This window comes from Nyctibius grandis, chromosome 2 (genome assembly GCF_013368605.1).
Source record: "Nyctibius grandis isolate bNycGra1 chromosome 2, bNycGra1.pri, whole genome shotgun sequence".
In the NCBI taxonomy this organism is placed as follows: Eukaryota; Metazoa; Chordata; class Aves; order Nyctibiiformes; family Nyctibiidae; genus Nyctibius; species Nyctibius grandis.
This window is the reverse complement of record NC_090659.1, coordinates 79,758,561-79,781,074: the sequence shown is the minus strand read 5'-3', so window position 1 is coordinate 79,781,074 and position 22,514 is coordinate 79,758,561. Positions and strand designations below refer to the sequence as shown.

The 22,514-nt window shown below is 43.0% G+C and overlaps 1 protein-coding gene across 5 annotated transcripts in view; it reads right to left on the bottom strand.

Moving 5' to 3' along the window:
- The window catches only part of KLF12 (KLF transcription factor 12), a 256,263-nt gene that overhangs the window by 214,718 nt on the left and 19,031 nt on the right, over positions 1-22,514 (bottom strand). The window contains exons 1-2 of one of the 5 annotated variants that reach the window (XM_068395215.1): positions 5,518-5,533; positions 4,098-4,163 (exon numbers count right to left, since the gene is read on the bottom strand). The exons of 3 other annotated variants lie outside the window; for them this stretch is intronic. The gene's annotated coding sequence lies outside the window, so the exon portion shown is untranslated. Of the gene's footprint in view, positions 1-4,097; positions 4,164-5,517; positions 5,534-22,514 lie in introns of those variants that run through there. One more of the 5 variants, XM_068395214.1, reaches the window with a different exon arrangement.

The window sequence follows — 22,514 nt, the reverse complement described above, 5'->3', positions numbered from 1 at the left end:
ACCTGGTAGTTTTCAGATTCCGTGACTGCTTCAAATCCTTTTTTAAGATAAACTCACACTGCACAACGTAAGACACATGTTTTTCTAATGTTACCAAATCAGTATTTGTTGGATATTTTACGGTTCCCTTTACTCTTCTTGACTCCTGCTGCTTCTTTGAACCACCTTCCCTTATTTTCCACGAAGGCAGAACATTTGAGTACATTTACAAATAATTACAAAATCATAGGAAAGGAGCTCAAAGGCTGAAGTACTGAAGCTGAAGAGTTAGGCACCTTCGCCCCTGGGAAGTAACAGTAGATGTCCTGGGAACATGGAAGGAGGACATTGCTTGACTTCATGGACATCCTCTGATCAAAAATGCAGGCATCTGATCAGTGGTACCTTTGGGCAGCAGCACATCTGAAGCCATCACCCAGGGCTCCCCTTACTGTCAAAGAGGGGGAAGAGAGGCTTCTGGAGCTGAGCACAAATCTCACAGCAATCTTCCATTGCAGGTAAGTGGCCCTCACACAAGCACCAAATACCACCACGAAGAGTACCAGATTACACTATGCAAGATACTTTTCCCACTTGAAAGATTAATACTTAAATAATAGTATTTGCTTTATGGCTACAGCACTGATATATGCTCGTTTCCTACAGATTTATTGATTAAATCATCTTACTTAAAAGGACAGCATCCTATATTCTTTCTATTTACCTTTAAAGCATTTTCTTTTTTATTTTCCATTCACCTGCTCCACTATACATCTGGAATTTATACGAAGCAATATACAGCACCTACCTCTTAAAATATTTATTGTCAAATGCAAGCTTTTTCTTGTTATTATTTTGTGAATTTAACTACAGAAACTTATACCTTGATGGTCTGAAGATGCTCTTTGCTTTAACTCATTTTGTTTTGTCCAACAGGCATAACAGAACAAAGTATTTGGAACGTTCTGACCAAAATTATTTATAATCCACACGAAGCTTTAAAAACAAGACTTCGGACTTGCTCCTGCCTGACCAGCTCTTATTCATCACTTTCCTGCCCTGAAGTATGTATCGTGTCCCTCAACAGTGGCTGAGTATAAAAAGAACCACAACTAACGTACGTTGAATTTCAAAAGCCAAGACTTAAAATATATCAAGAGCAAGTTGTAAGCTGCTCTCATAAGATTGTTTCTTAATTTTAAAAATTAAAAACCCTCCTCTTCTGGACAGTACCCTTTCTTGCTAAGATAGTTTCTAAAAATATGAGGAATTAAACATATATTGTTTATATTTTTTTTTATATATGTGTATAAAAAACATAAGAGAAAACATAAGTTGCATGACACCACCTTCATGCAACGATCTCCAAATTTAATTAATTTCCAAAGCAATCATTTCCAGAGAATTAACATTTCAAATGACTAAACCAGACAGTGAGGTGCAGAAGAGCTGAGTGGTTCAGTATCTTCCCACAGGAAGCCTGCTGCAGAAGGAAGAAGGCATCGCTAGCCTTCCAGCTTCTCGTCCTGAATCAAAAATATAGCTTCAGACTTCTTCCAGCTGAAAACTGAGCTTCTTTGAAATCAAAACAAATGCCACTGTCTTGACAAAAACTAGGCAACCACTAAATTCAGGAAGTGCTTTGGCATTAAGAAGCCAAATCTTTGTCACAGAAATTCTGAGTAATTATTTTAAGAGTTTCACAACTGCAGAGACCAAAGCACTAAGAGGAAAGCCTCTCATAACATTCTGGTGCGCTTTTTTTTTTTTTTTTTTTGCATATGTGTTCCTAGATAAGAAAAAATATGAGAATATTTAAATTGTTTGCCGCAGGCAGGGAAAAAAGATCAAGCAGTTATAAAACAATCTCAAGTCCGCCAACCATAAGGAAAGCAAAATGTAGAAGTTACGAGGATATTTAAACAAGTGGGATTAACTCAGGTCCTTTGCTCTGTAGTATCTAAGTATCTTCCAAAAAGACGTAAAGAAACATTACTAACATCTGCCATCTTAAACTTAATCTCTCTCAAATCTTTCCTCGGAAAAATCACACATGCACCACAGTGTTTGGGGAACTTGGAGTTATTTCATTCTTTTTGTCCCCCACACACATCTGCACATTTGTTTATTCTTAGTCATGAGAACATGGATGATTTGAGAATGACCTCGGGGAAGAGGTATGAAGCAGTAAGGTCTCGAAGAAGCTGGGCGTCATTAAGTAAATAGATGGTCTGTAGCAAGAAACCGAGAAAAGTCAAAAAGGAGGAGAAAAAGAGGAGATACAGCTCATCTTACCCAAGATGTCTTGCTGTATAAAAACTAACACACACTATGTGCATCTTCAGTTTTCTGAAAGGCTAGGAAAAAGGAATGTATGCAGGCAGATCCAGCTTTTCCAGGCTTTTCTAAAGGTTGTAAGGTATAGTCTCCTGATCATGCTCCTTTAATTTCAACCATCTCTCACCATAAAAGCAGTTCCCCTTCTTTTTTCATTAGTATTTTAACGCAATCACAACCTGAGTATCCGGAAACATACCTCAGAGCTTCTAAATTGTTTTCCACATACTGCACAAGGAATGCTCTGCCTCCCTCCCTGTTCTTACCATTCCCAAAATAGTCCAAAATACCCACTCTTCAGGATCTGTGAACCAACAAAAAAGTCAGAGAAGTCTCTTGCTGCAACCCTGCCACATTCAAACGGGAAACAGCCCCAAACAGGAACACACAACCACAACATATCTGATAACAACCACCAGCACCACCTGAGGGGGTCACTTAGGCTTCATTTCGTCTCTCAGGCAATGTAGGTAATTTAAAAATAACACAACTGTTAATTAGCTATCCTACCACAGATCCAAACACTTAGAGAGGAGATATTTATGGTCACCAAGTAATATTAAGTTTAATCTCCCTGCCTTCAGAACAGAAGAGACTCAAAAAGGAAAGTGTGGAACATTATTCATGACAAGGTGTTAAATCGGACAGTCTTAACTGTAGAGTCACACAAGCATTGCCAAGCTAACTCTCTCACGGTCACTTCCAGAAGGAAGCTGCTACCATTCAGCATCAGATTTTCCACGCTTGGGCTGTGCCTGGAAAGCAGCATTTGGTTTGGAAAAGACAAAGATTACAGCTTTCTGCCCAGTTTTGAAGCATAAGAAGAGTCAAAAAGGTAACCATGTCCATAACTGAATTCCTCATCTTCATCATGACTGTCACCATCACCACCAAAACACCCTCAAAGATCTCCCCCCCAATCACATTTCACTTAACGATCTGCACTAGTAAACTTTCTCGCATCGCCACACTCACATCCCAGAGCTTTCCTAACTGGTATTATCGTCTGTGCTCCTGCCACTCGCTCTTTGATTTGGCAAATTGATTGTACCCTTCTTGTCTGTACATGGGCTCTTAAGATGCAGCACATTTGTGTGCTCAGACTTCAGGGCCGGTAGGAAAAGTCACTTTGGCCTTCCAAAAATCAAGTCCTGTTCTGCTCTATCAGCCCGTTTTTAAGTTCTAGATCTCCGAGCCCAAACCCAAACAGCCCTCAAATGCATTTTGAAGCTAAATACGAAAATGGGAAGCTCTGGACAGGTAGGTGGGAGCAGCCGAAAGAGAAGCTTATCAGAGAATCTGACAATTTTTTTTAGGAGGAAAGAAAAACCTCTCATGAGTGTCTGCTACTTCTAAAAACCACTGACTCATGCTCTCACAGGTAGCTGTCACCTGCTCTGGTTGGACCAGCAGCACACGGGGACTGCAAACCTCTTCCTTCCCGCTGGAGGACATATAGAGACGTGATAGGGTGCGAGACCCTCATGCCACATGGCATGGCCATCCCTCCCCACCACCTATTTCCCACACCCACTCACAGCCCCCATCTCTCAAACAGATCCAGTTCCCTGGGCCTGCTGATTTCTCATCTCCCCTGATCCAAATGAACACCACCAGGTCTTTGCACTCAACTGCACATTGCTTGACTTGTGTCACAGCAACAAGAAAGCAAACGCAGGCTTCTTCACCCAGATGAGGTGCTCCACCAAACCCTGGGGCTGGGGGCTGGACAAACACAGGCATGGAGGAGAAAGGGGGTCCGATCCCCAATGCACCCCTACCTCTCTCGCAGGGCTCTCTCAGGCCATGGCGAATCCACTGGGCTCAACTTTGACAGCTGCTGGAGTCTACAGACAAAAAAAAAAAACCCACACATAAAAAAATAAAACAAATCCTGCACTGTCAGCCAGGATTTTCAGAGCAGGCTGGGCTTCTCAGAAGTTAAGCATCCAACTCAAGACATCTTAAAGCGGTTAGATTTTACGTGTGCTGTTACTGTCTTAAAGCTCGTCTTTTAAGGCTGGGAAGCACATAATTGAGAAACCTAAAATACTCTTGTGGCTTTCAGGAGGCGTGGATGTCAATGCAAAACGGCACTCTGAACTTTAATTCTTCCATACAGATATTACAAGACTAATTTGTTGTAATAGATTTAATGGTAGAACATCCCCCTACATATTTGCATTGCTTTGCAACATCGAAGTTTTCCAACCCAGCAGCTTCAGATCTGTATCACAGGGGAGGGGGAAAAAAAAAAACAAAAACAAAAACAAAAACAAACGAAAAACACCACGGTTTTAGGCACTTCCCCTGTCTGGTAAATTTACAAACACGAGAAGGCAGCGAGAAACTGTTCACTGAACTCCCCAAAAGAAAAAAAAAAAACAATCCAGCTGCAAAATTCATTTCTTGGTGCACAAATTACAATGCTCGGTGATCCCCTCTGTTCATAAGACGGCTAGGCACGAGGGACTTGTGCTGTGCTCTATAGTAAACAGAGGTCTGGGCAAATTTAGAAAGTCCAAAGTCCAAAGCACCCCATGGAAAATGTGCTGCTAATAGCTGTCTTTTAATGTAACAAGGACTCCAGCTCAAGTAATTTCTCTCATCACAACAGCAGAGGTATCAAAGAGGAAGAGAAAGGGGTTCTTAAACACGTTGATCCCAAGAGATTTATTACACAATATGCCAAACAAAGCCACATAAAAAACATACATAAAGGAATTCCATGTTCTCTACAAAGACCTCATGAGGCAGGGGACTGCCGTCATCACCTCCATAACCCATCAAGACATTTTATGAGAGACACCATTACATTTAACCAAGTCAACATGAATCCAGACCACCCATAACTGCACATTATGTACAAATGCTGCGCAACAGCAAGGTGCGATACAGAAGAGAGCTGATCTAGTTACACAGTTACAAAAGGAGGCGCAGACCAGCCAGATTCGAGCTCTTTGTTCCTCCCTCCCCAGCTGTAGAGTTCATCATCTGCCCAACCCACATGCCATACTTGTAATCCAACCCCAGCAGTGTCCAAAACAAGCTCGAGTCTGCACTTTCCTGACCCCTGAGGAAGCAGATAACATCAGTCAAGTTCAGAATTAACTGTCTGCTAAGCTTTGTCAAATTTCCCTCTGACGTGGGATGCCAAGAAGCACCAAGTAAGAACCAAACTATAAACGTGCAGCAACTTACCCTGCGCTCCCCCTCGCCCCCGCGCCTTCCTTTCTGCACTGATTTCACGCACAGTGCTTATGCAATTCATCATCAGCTGAGCTTGTGGCAGGTTAGCAAAGGGCAGCACGGACAGGCTGCCCTTTTTCTGACTCCCTGGGAGGAGCGAGCAGAACAAGGAACGATGCCACGGGCAAAGCAGAAGCAGCGCAGGGCACTGTGCTTTGGCAGCCAGGTACCTGGCCCCACACAATCAAGGCAAGCCCAGCTTAGAGCTACAAAATGGCAGAGATTTCGTAAAAGTCGGTACTTACACGGAAGAAACAACAGGCAGGACTGAGTCTGGTACCACAAAGGTTCAGCATATTTTTAAGCATTCACAGTAACGCACCAGAAAAAGGTACCAAAGACAGAATCACAGAATCAACCAGGTTGGAAGAGACCTCTGGGATCATCGATCGAGTCCAACCGTTGCCCTGACACCACCCTGTCAACTAGACCATGCCACTAAGTGCCATGTCCAGTCTTTTCTTAAACACATCCAGAGATGGTGACTCCACCACCTCCCTGGGCAGCCCATTCCAATGTCTAATAACCCCTTCTGAAAAGAAATTCTTCCTAATGTCCAACCTGAACCTCCCCTGGCGAAGCTTGAGGCTGTGTCCTCAAGACTAGAGGAGTCTTGACTGTGTCCTCAAGACTAGAAAGAGTAAAGAGATTAACAGGCTGCAGAATGAAAAGTCAACAAAGAAAATAAAACTTCTTTTTGAAGTAGATTAATACCACCTCTTATGTGGAATAATGTAACAGGTTAAAAGTGAAATCCATGCCTCCATCACTGTTAAGAAACAGATCTGCAGTGGAAAAGTTTGGCCAAAAATTCTTAATTTATCTTTTGTCAATTTAAACCATTTTCACATAAATGATGTTGAGAAGGCAAGACTGACTGACACTTTGTTACACAACAACACGTCAGCCAAAAATCCTGGCTCATATGCCTCATTTGTTGTCATCGCCAAAGACTGGGAACTTCACTTCCGATGCTTTATACATAAATATAACCTACCTACACTGGAAAATACATATCACATCAGGATAGCTTCAGCCTTGACTGAGGTAACTTCCAGGGATTTCCCTTCACTTAGACAGAAAAATGCATCCATTGTACAAAATAAAAATTACTGCAAAACTTGGGAGTTTCTTTACCAGTCTTGATCTAAATTCCACATCAGGCTGCAAGTGAGATGTATTTGTGTGGCATTCCAATGATTAAGACGAGACATTATTTCAATAGTCGGGCTAATGCAGCCTATCATTTCCAGAAAACATTTTAAAACAAAACCAAAACCATTTCATTTCTGTAACAGAACAAAACCACTGATAGGAGAGGTCTTTTAACCCAATGAAGCGAGAAGCCCATCCTCTTCATTTCTACCAAAACCAACCAAAACGACAGTGGCCTTCCTCTTTCCCCGCTTCCCTTCAATATCAATTTCATATTTAAAAATAAATAAATCTGATTGTTTGGAATTATTTGATCTTTGATCCTTTTCTGTCTTACAACAACCACAACAGATGCGGAACCAGAAATTTTTATTGTTATTGGGAGGCAGAACTCACATCTCCTTCACACGGTGTCTCCCACTGGTATTTAAATGTTTTTTAACCTGAGTTTTCAGCAGCCGTGCCTGCTATTCATAACGAAAGCCACGGTGGAATCTTTCAGGGCCGCCAGCAGTTGTGGTTACTCCGCTTCACATAAACATGGTGGCTTCCTGCCAAGGCTCCCCTCCTACACCAGGTTGAATCATGGCATCCTTCACCATCATGACCCCCAAATGCAGTTACACCACAACTCTGTCTAGTTCCGTTAACTACAGGTCACAGTGAGACAGCCCTCCTGTGCCCACCTCCAAAACAGCCTGCCTCTTCCCTAAGCCAGCTGAGAGGCTGCCAGCGCGCTCCTTCAGGCTGCGTACAGTTAACAGTTAGTGTTTTCGTGTTTCAGATATAACAGTTTTCACTCATTGCTCATCATATGAAGTCTATGGTACACCTTTAAATATGCTGTGGTGGCAAATACGTAATCCTCAAGGCAGGATCCTATGTGTCATTCACTCTTCTAACCCTGCAGATACAAGCATACGAGATAAAGCTCTTGATTAAGTGAACAATAAAGAACAAAAGTGACTTTTTTTTAACTAGGTGGAAAGAGGGGAATTAAAAAACAAGCAGTGCGTCTTATCGCTCTTTGGTGATCCTGTAGTGGATACATTTATTGCACAGCAGGACATTAAATGTGTTTTCCTATATACTGATAAATTATAAATGATGTGTCCTACTTCTTGTAGTACCACTTTTCTGATAATCTCTAGCAGGATTGAGTCAGCTAATAGCAACCTTGGCATTTCTGACCTTCACTTGGTCAAAAAATTTCCATTTTTTTTTTTTGTTTATATCAAGTATCCAGCCTGCAGCCCCTGACCGGGACCACTTCGCGACCCAGTCAGTTCAACAATGGCATCATCACAGCAGCTTGACACCAAGCCACACGCACGTGAGGCTGCGACCAGCTTCTTCAGATGACAAACACTGAGGTTCTCCTTCAACCCTTCTGGCTGAGATGTTTCCAGCCCCTTCAGATCACTCCATCTACCAAAACCTCAACATGGTTGAAATGGTGATGCTGCCAGTCAGCAAGAAAAAAATTCTGCTGCGGGTGGAGAAAAGGAGGGGAAAACAAAACCCACCCTCCCTCTCTCGCTTGCTTGCTGTGTGCCTGCACCTCCAGCTGCCTCGGTGCACTGAGTCAGTGGATGAAAATAGACGGGCTTGATGACTTCGTTGGCCCTCTCAAAGAGGCCAGCTGGCAGAAGCAGCAGTCTGCTCCTGGGTAGAAAAGGGTGAGTTTATTATTTCCTCCCCCCCTCCCAGGTCTGAATGTTCACTTTCATTTTGACTACAGGGGAAAAAAAAGAAAAAAATTCTCTTTTGAACATAAAATCTGAAAAATTCACACATCTGCCCACACCTGGCGAGCAGGAAACCTTCACGAGTGTCATCTGGGTCTGCAGAACTAAATCTTCCCTGCGAGAAAAAAAGAAAACCTAATAACATAGGTTATTAATAAATGCAGAGATAACCTTCCAAACACAAGCAAGTGTACAGCGAGGCAAGGAGCTACTGCAACACTCCCAGTGCTGCTGTTCTACCCCGCTACGCCGCTTCAGAGTAAAAGTGTTCTTGTCCAGAAAACCTAGGGACAACCCCAAAACTGACAAGCAAGCCTAAATTTCACACTGCTGCTATTCTGACATAATGCAGGGAGACCACGGAGAGGCAGACTAGCAAGAGAGATGTAAAGAGCTACGGGGCACACCAAAATCCAACAGAACAGTTAAGAGAAGCCTACAAGAGTAGAAGTGCCCAAAACACCTGTGATGTACCCAGGAGTTGGAGGGGATGAAGATTCAGCCTGCTAAACAGTACAAAATACCCGAGAAAACAATTTAAGTTAAACAAACTTTCTTAAAAAAAAAAAAAAAACAAACCAAACTTAAATGCATTCTAGCAAGTTCTTCATAAGAACATCCATGTCTGTAAGCTTTGCTCTGACAAGGCTGTAAATCCCTGGGGGATATTTTACTATCGATGCTTTACATCTCACTGCACAAATCAGCACGGAGTGCAGCAGCCGTGATGCATCACAACTTCACAGCCCTGCCTCTGGATAAAGCCTGAAGAGCAACACTGCCACAGCTGCATCCCCACCCCAACCGCCCAAGCTTGCGGAGCTGCGTTTCGGGGGACAGCGGCACCTCACTTGTGCACACCGAGCTGGAGAGAAGGGACCTGGAATTGTGGTTACGGATCAGGTGGCACGGTCAACACAGGTTTGGCCCATGACCACTCCAGACCTTTTCAGGATCAGATTACCAAGGACATTAGTCACCCATTCAAGATCTCAACCCTGGCTCAGGTGTGGTCATGATACAGACAGAACACAGTGCTGCTCTGGCAGCAGTCACCTGTGCCAACACAAGTGGAGGTCTCCTAAGGTAAAAAGGTCTGAACTGAATTCATGTGAGAAACCTAAATTAACCATCTCAGTACCACAGAGGTCATTTTCCCTATCATCTCTCCGCTTCAGAAGCTTCAGAACCATTGCTAAAGCTGTTAGGTTTCAGACCCTATTTCTCATTCAAAGTCAAAATGACTAAGACGCTTTTAATGACTAAGAGAAATTTTAACTCATGATTTATGTCCAGTCAGAAATACAGACATGGGTGGTTTGAATAGACAAATCTGCTTATTTATGACAGCCCTCCTAAAACTGTTAGTACAACAGCACATAAATGCTTAGTACAGAGGTCATACACAAGAGATCACTTCTGAAAGGCACTTCTGGAAGGCCACAGGAGGACCAACCGCCTTCCTCCCAAACAGGCATCTACTAGCAGCATCTCAGGGGCAGCGTGCTCCCAGCACATCCCCTCAGCAGACAGTACTCAGTGTCTGTGGGCTGTCACAATGCAGGAGCACAGCTTACTTTTCTGCCATCGATGGTCTGAAGTTGCAAAGGAAGAGCCTCGTGAAGACAAGCGGCGTATTACACTAAAAGGAAAAATGGTGATGGACAGAGAAAGAACGAAAAAAAAGAGCATCAGCTCCAAATATTTTTTTGGTAGTTTGTATTTTGTTCATTTTTAAAATAGAGTTATTTGTTACATACAGGTGTCAGACCAAAATCCAACATATGTCACATGGAGACAGCAATTTTACTATGGAGAGGTAACTGAACGTATTTATTGGACTTGGACAGGCCTGGAGTCCAAAGCCATCACTAATGCCCATCTCCTGTCTGATCTTTAGGTGTTTACTCTCTGAGGCTTTCCTGCCGCCACAGAAATGGAGTATAACTCATCTGGGTAGGAACTTTCTGCCTGCATTCCATATTTGGTTACATGGTGTTCCAAGTTTTTCATCCTTTGGCCTTCAAAAACCTCCTTTTAGAGGGAATCAAGGCATTTGGGAGAGGGCTGTAAGAGAAAGCAGGAGCTCCTTAGGGTGAAGGACCGAGTAATGCACCACTGAAAGACCAAGAAGCCAAGCAAGTCCTAGATCCATTAGGAGAAGCCAGGAACTGGATATGGAACTGGTCTGAAGAGCAGCTGTGATGTTCATGCCAGAAAGCCATCATCACAGTGGCATGGCAGGGGGTCCTGGTCACCTATCTCATGGTTGCATAGGCCTTCATACTCCTTAAACCAAGCAGGACTAGGACAAGTGTGGATGGCACTTTCTTCCTCTTGTTTTGCTATACAGACTGGGTATATTGATCCAATAACAACTTGACCATAAGCAGCTCAGAGGCCCTGGTCCCCACACTAGCAAAAAATTTTTCTGACATCCCATCTCATGCTGAAGGACTACACATAACCATGACAGAACTAGTGACCGTTGGAAGACATGGATAAGGGTCTGGGTCTACCAGCACTGAGTTGAAACTGTGGTGGAAGCCATCTGTCTGCAGACTAGTGGGGTGCCATGTACATGGAAGCTGGCCACATCAGGGCCTGCCCAGCTGGGATCCGGGCCATCTTTCAAACCTGTTGCTATTGACTGGTGAGAGCCACAATAAAGGGGTCTTTTCTGCCCCAGATGAGCCATTTGCAGATCTCAGACCAAAATAAACCAAATAAAGCAGACAGGTTGCCACATGACAAGGAAACCTCAGTAGACAGATCACCAGAAAAGCAATAGGAAGATCCTTAAGTACAGAACTGCAAATTGGAGATAGCCCAATGCATGAGTGAAAGCAGATGGAGCCCTTAGAGTCAGTACAACTGCAACATACCTGGAAGAATTTGTGGGAAGAAATCCTTTTTTAGTATTTTAAAGCATCTGGCCTGCACACAGCAGAGACAAACCTAACTGAACAGAGCAACCACCTCAGCTTGTGCTTACAGGTACACCTTCATAAGAAGGGGTTCCTAAGGTGATATTTCTACTTTTAACAAAACCACCATTACTTACCCTAATGCTTTAGGGCTACCCTGTGAAAGCAGTCTTCTTCATAGCTGCTAACTGACTTCTGTGAACACTTTCACATGTTGTACCTTCTCTGTGAATACTTCTTGAGAGTTTTGTGCTGCAAAAGAAACTAATCCCAACAGCATAGGTGGAAATTTCAGCAGCAATTCATTTGGTAGGTTATTTGCAGACGAGTGCTACCCAGAGTCAGGATGATGACAACCCAGAGCAAACAGAACTGCTCAGGTGTCTCCGGCCACGTGGGCTGTCAGAGCAGTGCTGGATCACTGCACGACTAAGGCGAAGCAAGCTTTGCACATCACCTAGAAACTTTCACTAAAGGAAATTATACATGGGGATACCAGCAATTAAATACTGCAAAGATTCTGTGAACTGCCCACTAAAGAGTCATTTCACACCAGTCACGCCCATAACCCACTGAAATGGTTCAGCAGCACAAATGATGCCAGTGATACAATCCCAGTCTGACATTGCAACTGGACCACTGAATGCAGGCAGAGCTACTAGCCAGGTAAAGCAAGTAACACTTCTACCGAGGGCACAGAGACTCTGCTGAAGATGCATCAACCTCCTAGCAAAGGAGGGAGGTCAGCGGCAAGGTTTACAAGCTTTCACAGCAGGGAAGAGAAACGCAGAAGCAGCAGCTGGGAAGCCACACAGCTGCAACAAGTGAGAGCACCCAGGAGAGGGAAGGGAGTTCCTCAGGGAGGCAACAAGTCAGGCTGGCCAACCTTGCCAAACCTACACACCAAAATCTCCACATGCTTTGAGATGGACAAAACACGTACCTCACGCCTTGGAGGAGCTGGGGGGAGATGACAATGGATCTCGGGAGGTCTCACTTCTCCAGCGCTGGACACAGCGCTCTCTGTGAGGGGGTCCAGCAATGTCAGCCTCCGCAGAGCCTGTTGGCTTGCCTCTTCCTACAGCTGTGCGCTCAGATCACCCAGAACCCCTGTGCCCGCACAGCCCTGCTTCTGGACACGCAATGCGGTTGCCTCACAGAAGTTGCACATGAACCATGTGTGCTGATCAAATCACTTCAGCATAGTGATCTGTCTTTTCCTTGCCACCTGAAACAGCCCCCTGAAAACTGATGACATTGTACAGAGGAAGGGATGGGCTAGGGCTTTCCTGAAGTCTCCAAGAAAAACTCAGTTACGTTTTTCATCTGAGCTTCAGTGCATGAGTTTGGTGGTCCTCTGCCCAGAATACCAAACTCACCAACCAACTACTACCGGATTATTTTACTGGGTACCTCAGGGAAGCCTGAACACAAACTTAAATTATCACTTAACCAGTACTCTAAAAATAGCTGGGGGAGGGGGGGGAGGGTCAATCCACAGAGAAAAATAAGCTATTTAGAAGAACAATGCTCTGGCAATCACCCCACATTCACTGCACATGGGAGAAGAAATCTACCCTTTATGAGCTGCTCTTGGGAATAAAGGAAGTTCATGAACTTGCCAGATAAACTTTTCAGAGGGAAGAGAGGGAGACGACCATTCCATGCCCCTTTCCCAGTCAAGACTGAATATGCCTACAAGTGGATGAAGGGAAAATGTGAGGAAATAAACACGATTTAGAAAGAGATGGATCAGAAGGAGTGGGGAAGAAATTCAGAGAAAAATGAAAGAAAGAAGTATTTCATTGAATAACTCCACTAAATCATGGAACAGACAGACAAGAATTCAGAGCAAAAGGAAAGAAAAGGGGTGACTAAAGAGAAGATTTACACATGCATGTTCACATGCTACTACCTCAGTGCCTGACTGATTTGATAACCATCCCTTGCATATTATGCAAGTCGAGTTTTCAAGAAACCTTTATCCTTTACTCAGGCCTTGTTGTGGGGATACATCAAACACCACAACTGTAGCACTCTCTTGGTTTATTTTTATTCAGTGTTTTCTGCATTATCCTCCTCAGCAAAGAGGAGGATAATGCAGAAAAAAAGGCTACCTCAACTACTCAACTGGTGTTATAAACTAAGGGTGGATTTCAGCTCACCTAACATTACCTATCTAAACACTTTTAACTAAAGCTAACAGTCCAAGGCTCCCTCTTTAGTCAAGGAAAAAGACAACCACCTCCAGACAGCAATTTATCCTCTTTTAAGATCCATTTCTGTGACTGGTGGGAGGAAACACCCTTTGGAGATCTGCCTACCACTGCTGACAGAGGACATCTAGGCAACTAGGCTGAACCAGATGCCTAACTGCAGTGACTGAACGTAGAGGAAATTACTTCCACCGTCGTAGCCTGCAAGGTGACAGAACTACTTGGCACTTGGAAGAGAAAAACCTAGAGAAAATATCATTTGCACAGAATACTTAGAACTCTAATTCCTTGGAGGACGAAGAGGGGGAATGCAGACACAGGTCAGGGACTGCTAGTGGAAGGATCTTTTAATATTTATACCTAATGCCTGTTCTTTAAGTCAAAACTAAGTAAAAACCAAAGAGGTTCAATAGTTTCCCGGTGAAGCTTGCTTGGCACTTAATGTCTTTTCTGATGTTTACAAGCACAGAGCATGGTGAGGGACATCTGCCACCACCAGCACAACTTCCTGCGATCTGCACAGGAGCGACCAGGGAACTTGGCTCCAACTGATCCCCACCGATGACATGAAGCCTTCGGAGAACACTGCCAAAAAATCCATGTAACGCTGGTGGAGACTGCATAGAGGAAGGTAAAGGAGAAATACATACCATCGGACTCACAAAGTATTTCCACTTCTCTGCAGCGTGGCAGGGGTACTTTTGAGTTAAAGAGGGGAGAACAAAGCTGATGGGCAGCACTCAAACTACCGTCATCTGCTGCAGTACCTTTAACAAACTGCACTCAGTTCGTCTCCTCTGGCTTCTTTCCATCACATTTTATCAACTTATTCAAAGTGAGCATTAAAAGCTCTTTAGTACCTTGCTACATTTGTTACTGCTGAGCAGAAGTAATTGCCAAGATACCTATCTGCCAGAGCCTGCTCATGCCTGAGACGGTGGAGGTCATATTCTGGAAAAGTCTGACTTTGAACTTTTCCAAGTTTCTAATTCCTACTGAAGTTACACACACACGTAAGACCACTGAATGGCACAGAAAAACGGAGGTGAAAATCAGAGACGCAGCAGAGCCGCCACCTACCCCAGAACAAGTTTTACTTCTGAAACTATCCGAGTAATTTTAGGAATTTGTTTGCCCCATTTTCAAATCACGCATCTGAAAAAAAAAAAGTTACCGTCAGTGAAAATATAAGTGAACCCCAAAAGACATGCTGGCCCTCGCACGCCTGATGATGCCTCCTCTCTCCCACCTGCTCCCTCCCCCAAGGATGCACAGAAGTACCAAATCCTGTTCAGGGCTCCTTGAGGAAATTCTTTGTCCATGATGTTTTCTCTAAAAACAGACCACAACCGACTTTCTTTTTCACTTCCAGCGTAGCAGGATTCAATTTCAGTGCCCCAGCTGCTGCGTGAAGCAGACGGGAAGGAGCAAGCTTTGAAGCGGGGCTGTGCAGACGCCGCCTCGCAGGATGCCGCGAGCTCCAGTGCACAAAGCACCAGCACCACAGAACCACAGGGACCAAACCATTACAGCACATCACAGAAAACTCCTCAGCCATGAGTCCTGGGTAAGTCGGTCTTGCCTGAAGATATCCTTACACATGCAGTAATGCGGAAAAACAAAGGAAAAGGAAAAAAAAAGGGCAAGCATTTAACCTCTTCAATGGCATTTTCACCCAAAAATGTGACTTGAAGAAGCCTGCTTTTTACATTTCTTTTTCAGCTATACATGTTATGGCGTAAGAGTTAAGCACCGTGTCAGTAGCTAATGTCACTTAATAGCCTACTAAAGGTTTGTTAAGCATAAGGATTTGCATGCTATTAACAACGTCATAAACTTTCCAGACTTCTGCAAAAACCTCCCGGCTGCCACTAAATTGTTAACACTTTCTTTTTTCTTTTTTTTTTTTAAATTTTAAAAAAAAAAATCTCAGTTGCCGACCAGACAGCATCACATTTTGCCTTTCGCTCTTGCTGCTGCTGCCCTGCAGTGCTGCACTGGGAGCCCTCTCCTCCATGTGACACAGCTGCACAAAAACCTCCTCTCCTGCCCACAGGGCTGCAAACCCAGCAGGACCAATCCTGCCTCTAAGCATCCCCCCTCCATCTACAGAGCAGGCTACAGCACCAGCATAGAAGCGTGCTAAAAGCATAGCAGCTGCCACCGGCGTAGCTCATGTGCTCTCCCCCCCTTTCAGCGGACCTGGGGAGCCGAAGTCCACACCTCAGTGCCTCCTGTCTCCCCTCCCCTGACCTCTCCCCTCCTCGATCAGCCTCTGGCAATCTTAAATCTTTTTCAGCTTTTACTAATGGGTTGGTTAGTAGGTTGCTGGGATGGGTTTTTTTTGAGGAACCATCATTAAGCCCAACTCCAGATTAAGTCCTTACCCAGGAGGTCTCAAAGTCTACAAAGACAGGCACAGTACAGAGACACAGACCAGAGGATACTCATCACACAATAATGGAAAAAGTTCTCCTTGAAAAATAAAAAGTTTGAGCAAAGATGACAGATTCGTATGCACCATCCTTTGGGCTGGATATCAACCAGTAAGGTGAAATAGGAGGAAAATGAGCGGCCATAACAAACAGGGACAAGACTTGAGGGGGCGGGGGGGAAACAGAAAACAACCGTAAAGGGTTGTAAAGGGTTTTAAAAGGTAAGGAAAAAGTTATCTTGATGCATCTCAGGAATATTTGATGCAAGGAGCTGCCTTCTGAGTAGAAAGGAGAAACAAGAGTAGGTCAAGATGAGCAAGGAGCCAGCAAGAGCGGGGAACCATCACCACTATGGGCTCGTTTACTGTGCAAGCACCAGTTGTATTGAAATGACAAACACCCAGGAAAGAGCCAGGCAGTTCTTGTACAGCATAGCAACAATCAAATGAAGGATTGGTGAAACACACAGAAATAACTGCATTTTCATATATATATATATATATATATAAAGTATAATACATACAGAATAGATATTTGTGTTTATATATTTATATATACACACACACACACACAATATAGTGCATTTTGTAGTCACTTACAAGAGGGATTTGTCCACCTTCAAACTTTCTTTTCCACGATGCTGATATGCTGAGACCTGGGTTGTTTTTCCACTTGTTCTGACTTGTTCGGGGGTTTTGTTTTGCTTTTTTTGTTGTTTTTCTTTGTGATACGTATCCCCCTCATTACTCTCCTATGTGTTCCCCCGTTAGTTTCTTGTGTCCCTCTACTGCCAGCTGTCTTAGTCTTAAGACTCGCAGGAGTTTGTTTGTGGACCACCTATCATAAGGGGATACTGACCTATGACCATAGCTTGTACAAATATAACAAACAAATTATTTGAAAATGAAATATTTATGATGCATTTATGGACAATATTCTCCAACAGAACAAGAAAAGCACAGCCCAACTGTGTGATGAAGTCCTGATTAACATAATTGAATAGCTTTTGTGCTCTCCAAGCAAATTAAACAACTTAGAGTAACTGAGTCTTTGAATAGATCCAAATGAGGAGATCAGCTTCTCTTCAAAGGGACCACCCATGTACTCTGTGTTATTCTCCATGGTCTTCTCTTAGCAACATTGAAGAGTGCTTTGGGTACTGATTTAACTGTAACAAACCTGTATGAAAGATCTCAGTGAACAGGTTCATCATAGTATTCCTACACTTTCTGAAAGACTTACTGAACAGCAATAATCCATTTGGATGCACTGTAACTGATGTAATTCAGTATAAAACCAGAAAAAAAAAAGTTTTAAAACTTCATTTTTCCAATTTCAGTTTAACAGAGTACTGATGCACTAAACACAAATACGATAAGTGTTCATAGATTTGGTATCTGGAGAGAATGATCAAAATCATTCTTCCTCACTTCATTCTAGTAGAAACACTGACAGAAATCACATACTCCCCAAAGTCAGCCTCTCTGAGATTTCAACTCCTTGTCACTGCTATGCTACAATTTGCAAGAGTTAAAACCTGAATCACATTTTCATCTGTTTGAAACCATTATCCAGGTAAAATTCATAATTATTTAAAGTGACATGATGTGAGGTACATCTCATACCACTCACAATTTGTACAGATGATAATGAAGACAGCATTTTTTGAAAAAGGATAACTACTGTCTCCTTGGCATTGACATTAAATCAAGCTTTATGCCTGTGAGCAAAAAGGCAAAGGATGCAAAGCTAATAATTTCTTTGGCTAAGACCATTTCCCAGATTCATACAGACAACCTGTACGAGTGATGGAAAGGCAAGGCCCCCATCTACACTCTCTCCCCAGTCTTAATCTTCCTCTGCATGCTACTGCATCATTAATTTATACCGGAGATGGGAAACAGGCTAGAGAAGTCAGTCACTGTTTAGTGAATTTGGAGAAGGCTGTTGCCTAATTACCTGGTTAGATCTCAAATCCCAAACAAGAAAGGACAGTGTAACAAGGCCACAAAAAAAGGAGAAAGAAATTATACACAGAGAGACTAATTAAGAGGGAAGAGCTGGCAACAAGACAGAAGGAACTTCTAGGTGTTATAAAGAATGCAAATGTAAGCTTGAATCAATAGTTTCTTCTACATATTATACTCAGGCAAGGTAAACAATGCCGAGTTCCTGTATTTTTCCCCATTCTGCAGGATTTTTTTTCTTCCCATTGAAGTTACTTATTCTCTTACACAGTGAAATGAAAGCAGACAATGCATCAGAGTCTGTATTTGATTCCTTTTGCATCACCTGCATTTTTTAAGACAACACAGTTACATATGTGAATGGAGGCCTCTATTTACCTGCTGTGCTTTTATTACTGATGAGGAAGCAATCTCAGCTCAAATTTTCAAGTATGTCACAGGAAAAAAAAAAAATCAACTTTTTTTAACTTGAAGTCCAGACACAATGATAAACCATGAAAATCAGCAACTTGTATGTGTACAGCCATCTACACTACACTTAACTAAGCACTAAGTCTTTAAAACCCTGATTAAGAGTTAACATTAAGTATCTAAGAAAAGAAGTCAGCAAAGGCGGACCCCAGAGTGACTACAAACTACAGGATTTTTCACTATTATAAATCCAAACAATATGATGAAACTGTGAAGGAGTAACTTCAGTTTAGCTATAGTGACATTCAGGACACACTGACTGAAATAACACTCTCCCCACGCAAAAAGCTGCTAGTGACAGAGTGGATATCCACTTGTATCGAGAGTGAAACTCCACTACGCCATGTCCCTGCTGCTTGCAAATTAAAGGACCTGACTTTTTTAAAAGCACACGTTTCAAAAAAATCCTTCAGTGGCTGTTTTCAATTTTGACATGCAGTGGTTTATTTTGTTTAATAGATACTCCTCTATCTACTGTATAAACAGCGAGAGCTTCACTGTTTAAATTTCCAGTAAATCTAAGATTAACACACTTTTTTTTTTCTTCCCCATGCCACAATTTTTGGTCTATTTGTACGGCACCTCCACTCCAGCACCCGAAAACCTCTGGGTCAGACAGCCATGCTTTCCAAACCTCCGCAAAGATGGAGGTACTGCTGCTACTGAGCAGGAAGGAAGACGGAGCCATGTCTCGTCCCCACTCCTAAATCTTGTCTCCAAAATCTCAACATTCATAAGTTTGGAACTGTCACTATGAACAAGCGAGGGGCACCGCAGTGTATAAACTGCCTCTAGCAAGCCTGGAGAATGGTATAAGTTCTTATGTACCCAGGCAAGTTATCTTTCTTGGAAACGGGGCCAACTGCGCTTAACCAGCTTCTTCTCTCTTGTTTTTACATGGCCACCCCAGCTGCATTCTGTGTGCAACCTTCACATGTTGCAAAGTGATTTTCTTGACACCACACTCATTTGCACATTCTACAGTATTTCACACCATCTTTAATGTTTCAGTTCAGACAAGCTGGCCAAGCAAATACATTTCTCATTTTGCACAGACATGCTTCTGCTGTTTGCTGACTGAAGAGGATGCCTGCCAGTATCTCAGATTTTTATTTTTTTTAGAGTACATTAAAACCGAGCTTTTTCCACAAGACTTCATTTGCCACACGAATCCTTCCATCTTAAACCCAGTATTGCCTGTTCTCTCAGTAACTTCACCATTTACATATGCCCAGTCTGTTATATTGTTGTTCAGTTAATTTATTTTCAAGTCATACAGGGTGCAGTTTGGAATCCAGACCAAGTAAATCTGACACACAAGTCCAGAGTAATTGGCTCCTTTCAGTCAGTGAGGAGGACTCCATGGGCCTTGCCAATTTCACCATCAGTTCTCCTCCTTGCCCTTTCCTCTTCTTAGAGGAGACCAGCTGCCCACTGGCTCCAACGTCGCCGGGCAGCCTGCGGCAATGACAGCTTCGTGACATACACACACTGGAGGACATGAAAGAGATGATTCTGATTCAAAGGAGATTCCATCCCCAACTTACCTCCATATTAACTTCTCTCATTTAGAATCACAGAATGGCTTGGGTTGGAAGGGACCTTTGAAGATCATCTAGTCCAAGCCCCTTGCCATGGAGGGACGACTTCCACTAGATTCAGGCTGCTCAAAGCCCCATCCAGCCTGACCTTTAACACTTCCAATGGTGATTTAAGTATCAACGTGAAGAACATCTTGTCGTGGAGCTGAAAACAGGAGTCTCCATCTTTCCTCCAGCAGAAATAGCTCTTTCCTTCTTTCATCACATCAGGCTACAGAGGACTCAAGTGCTCTGTCCAGAAAGCTTTAACACCTTGTAGCTCTCATGCCCGGTCAGAGAACCAGCCGATAGCCAGAGATTCACACACATTACAGGCTGAAGGTAAGTAAGAGAGAGATATTTACTTTCTACTTGAATTGATATTTCTCTTTATCTGTGACTAATGTAATCTCTCACTTCTTTCATCACCTTACTCCCAGAAGTCAATACAACCTAGGGTAAGAGCCAGCATCGCTCAGGACTGACATTGATGCTGCACTGCAGCCACCACAAAGCTGAAAGATGCTCTGAGCCTCCAGTATTATACAAGCAACAGCTAAATAAATATCACATAGCTGTTTCTAAAAATCTATCTATACTTGCTAGAAACAACGAGTCTAAAGCCAAAACTAGCATCAATATTCTGCCAGAAAAACACTGAACATTTAAAGTTCCCCTGATGTTTCCATGGGATAGTATTTGGTGATACTGGTGATACCTCAGAAATTCACTGGTGATACCTCAGAAAATCAGAAGAAATTGGAAAACAGCAATAGGTCCAAGGGTATATTTTTTCCCGCCTGCTGCCTTAGAGGCTGCTTACCTTACTTACATGGCTACTATACTAGTGACTTGAGTGATATTCAAAAGACACTCACCATATTATGAAATGAAAGAACCCAGAATAATCCTCTCTCTTCAAATAAAAGCAACATCACACTGCCATCTCATACATTTCCATGTTTATTTTCATATTCTGAGAATTCTCTATACACTTTCAGTGCAGTTATCCCTTCTTCCTTCTAAATTTAAGTACAGAGCAGCGACTTCTCTCCAGCTTTCATAGGGACGTATTTATCTTACAATCAATCCTGCAGTATGAAATTCAGTTTGTATTGGCACAATGGTTTCACATAAAAACATCCATAATTTTAACAGAACTCTCATGCTGCAAATCCTTGTTCCCATCTTGACTGACTCTGCAGCAATCCACGTAGTTTATTTGGTTACACAAAGAACCACAGTTCATTTGACATAATTATCTTCCTTTTCCATTAGCATCTATGTTTGGCATCCTAAACTGCCATACTCACTTTTTTTGATGCATGTTCACGATCATCAATGAATGACTTGCTATACTTGTTGTTCTGCCTTTAGCCATACAAAACTCTACTTTCTGCTCTGATTATCTGCGGACTTTAAAACAAGCAAACAAACAAACAAAAAATCACCCCACCCTCAGACTTGTCAAGCACTTCCCTTTCTCAGTCATCCTTCTGCAAACACCAACCTAGGAACCCTTTTTCCTGATTTACTGGCCTCCCCTTCAGCTTAACGGTCCTGTACATGTCTTGCCAACAGCAGGAGCCTCCATGGGATTCTGCATCACTGCCATTTTCCACTATGTCTTTTCTACATATGCACTTTCTCTCCTTCCATAGGCCCCTGATTCCCTCCTCCCATTCATTAATCTTTCTGCCATCTCAGAGCCTCTGCCACTCTAATGCACAGCCATTGCACGTGGCAAGTCAAGAGCAAGCTGCCTTCACTTGCTATGACTAGCCACTGAAAAACAGTGCATCTGAATCCTTCCTTAGCACCCGCATCAGAGACAAACAGCCTTGTAACCTTCAGGATGTTAAGCATTATTTACAGAAGCATTAAACAAAGCCCTTCTCCTCAGTTAAACTGGTTCGATGAGAAAAGCAGCATCACTTGGCCCGTGCACAGAGGGCTTTTGTGGTCTCAGATTTGCTCTTAACGTTAAGTCCCACAAGACATATAGCCCATAGATATAGCTGTCTTACCTGTGACACACTGACTTACAGGTTTCAGTGGTCCTTGCTTGCCTACACTACAAATGCCTCTGGACATTTAGGACCTGATCCCTATAAGCCTCTGTGCAGCCACCTGCCTGCATCCCACCTCTTCCAGTGTAAAATCCTCCTGCAGCCCCAGATGTAGGCAGACCTAGATTCATCCTGCCTTAATTAACATAGCCACATAAGGCTACCTTAAGCCACTCACCATAAATGCCACTCACCATAAACACCTTTAGAACCACCAAACAAGGCACAGCTTATAAGGAGTAATCATATTTTGCATAAAACACATAATACATTTTGGGGAAAAAAATCCAACAGTGAGACACACAAAGTCTTATCCAGGTCCAAAACAGAAGCACAGGCTTGCCCACTCATGTTCTTTCCAAGTACATGATTCGTTTATCA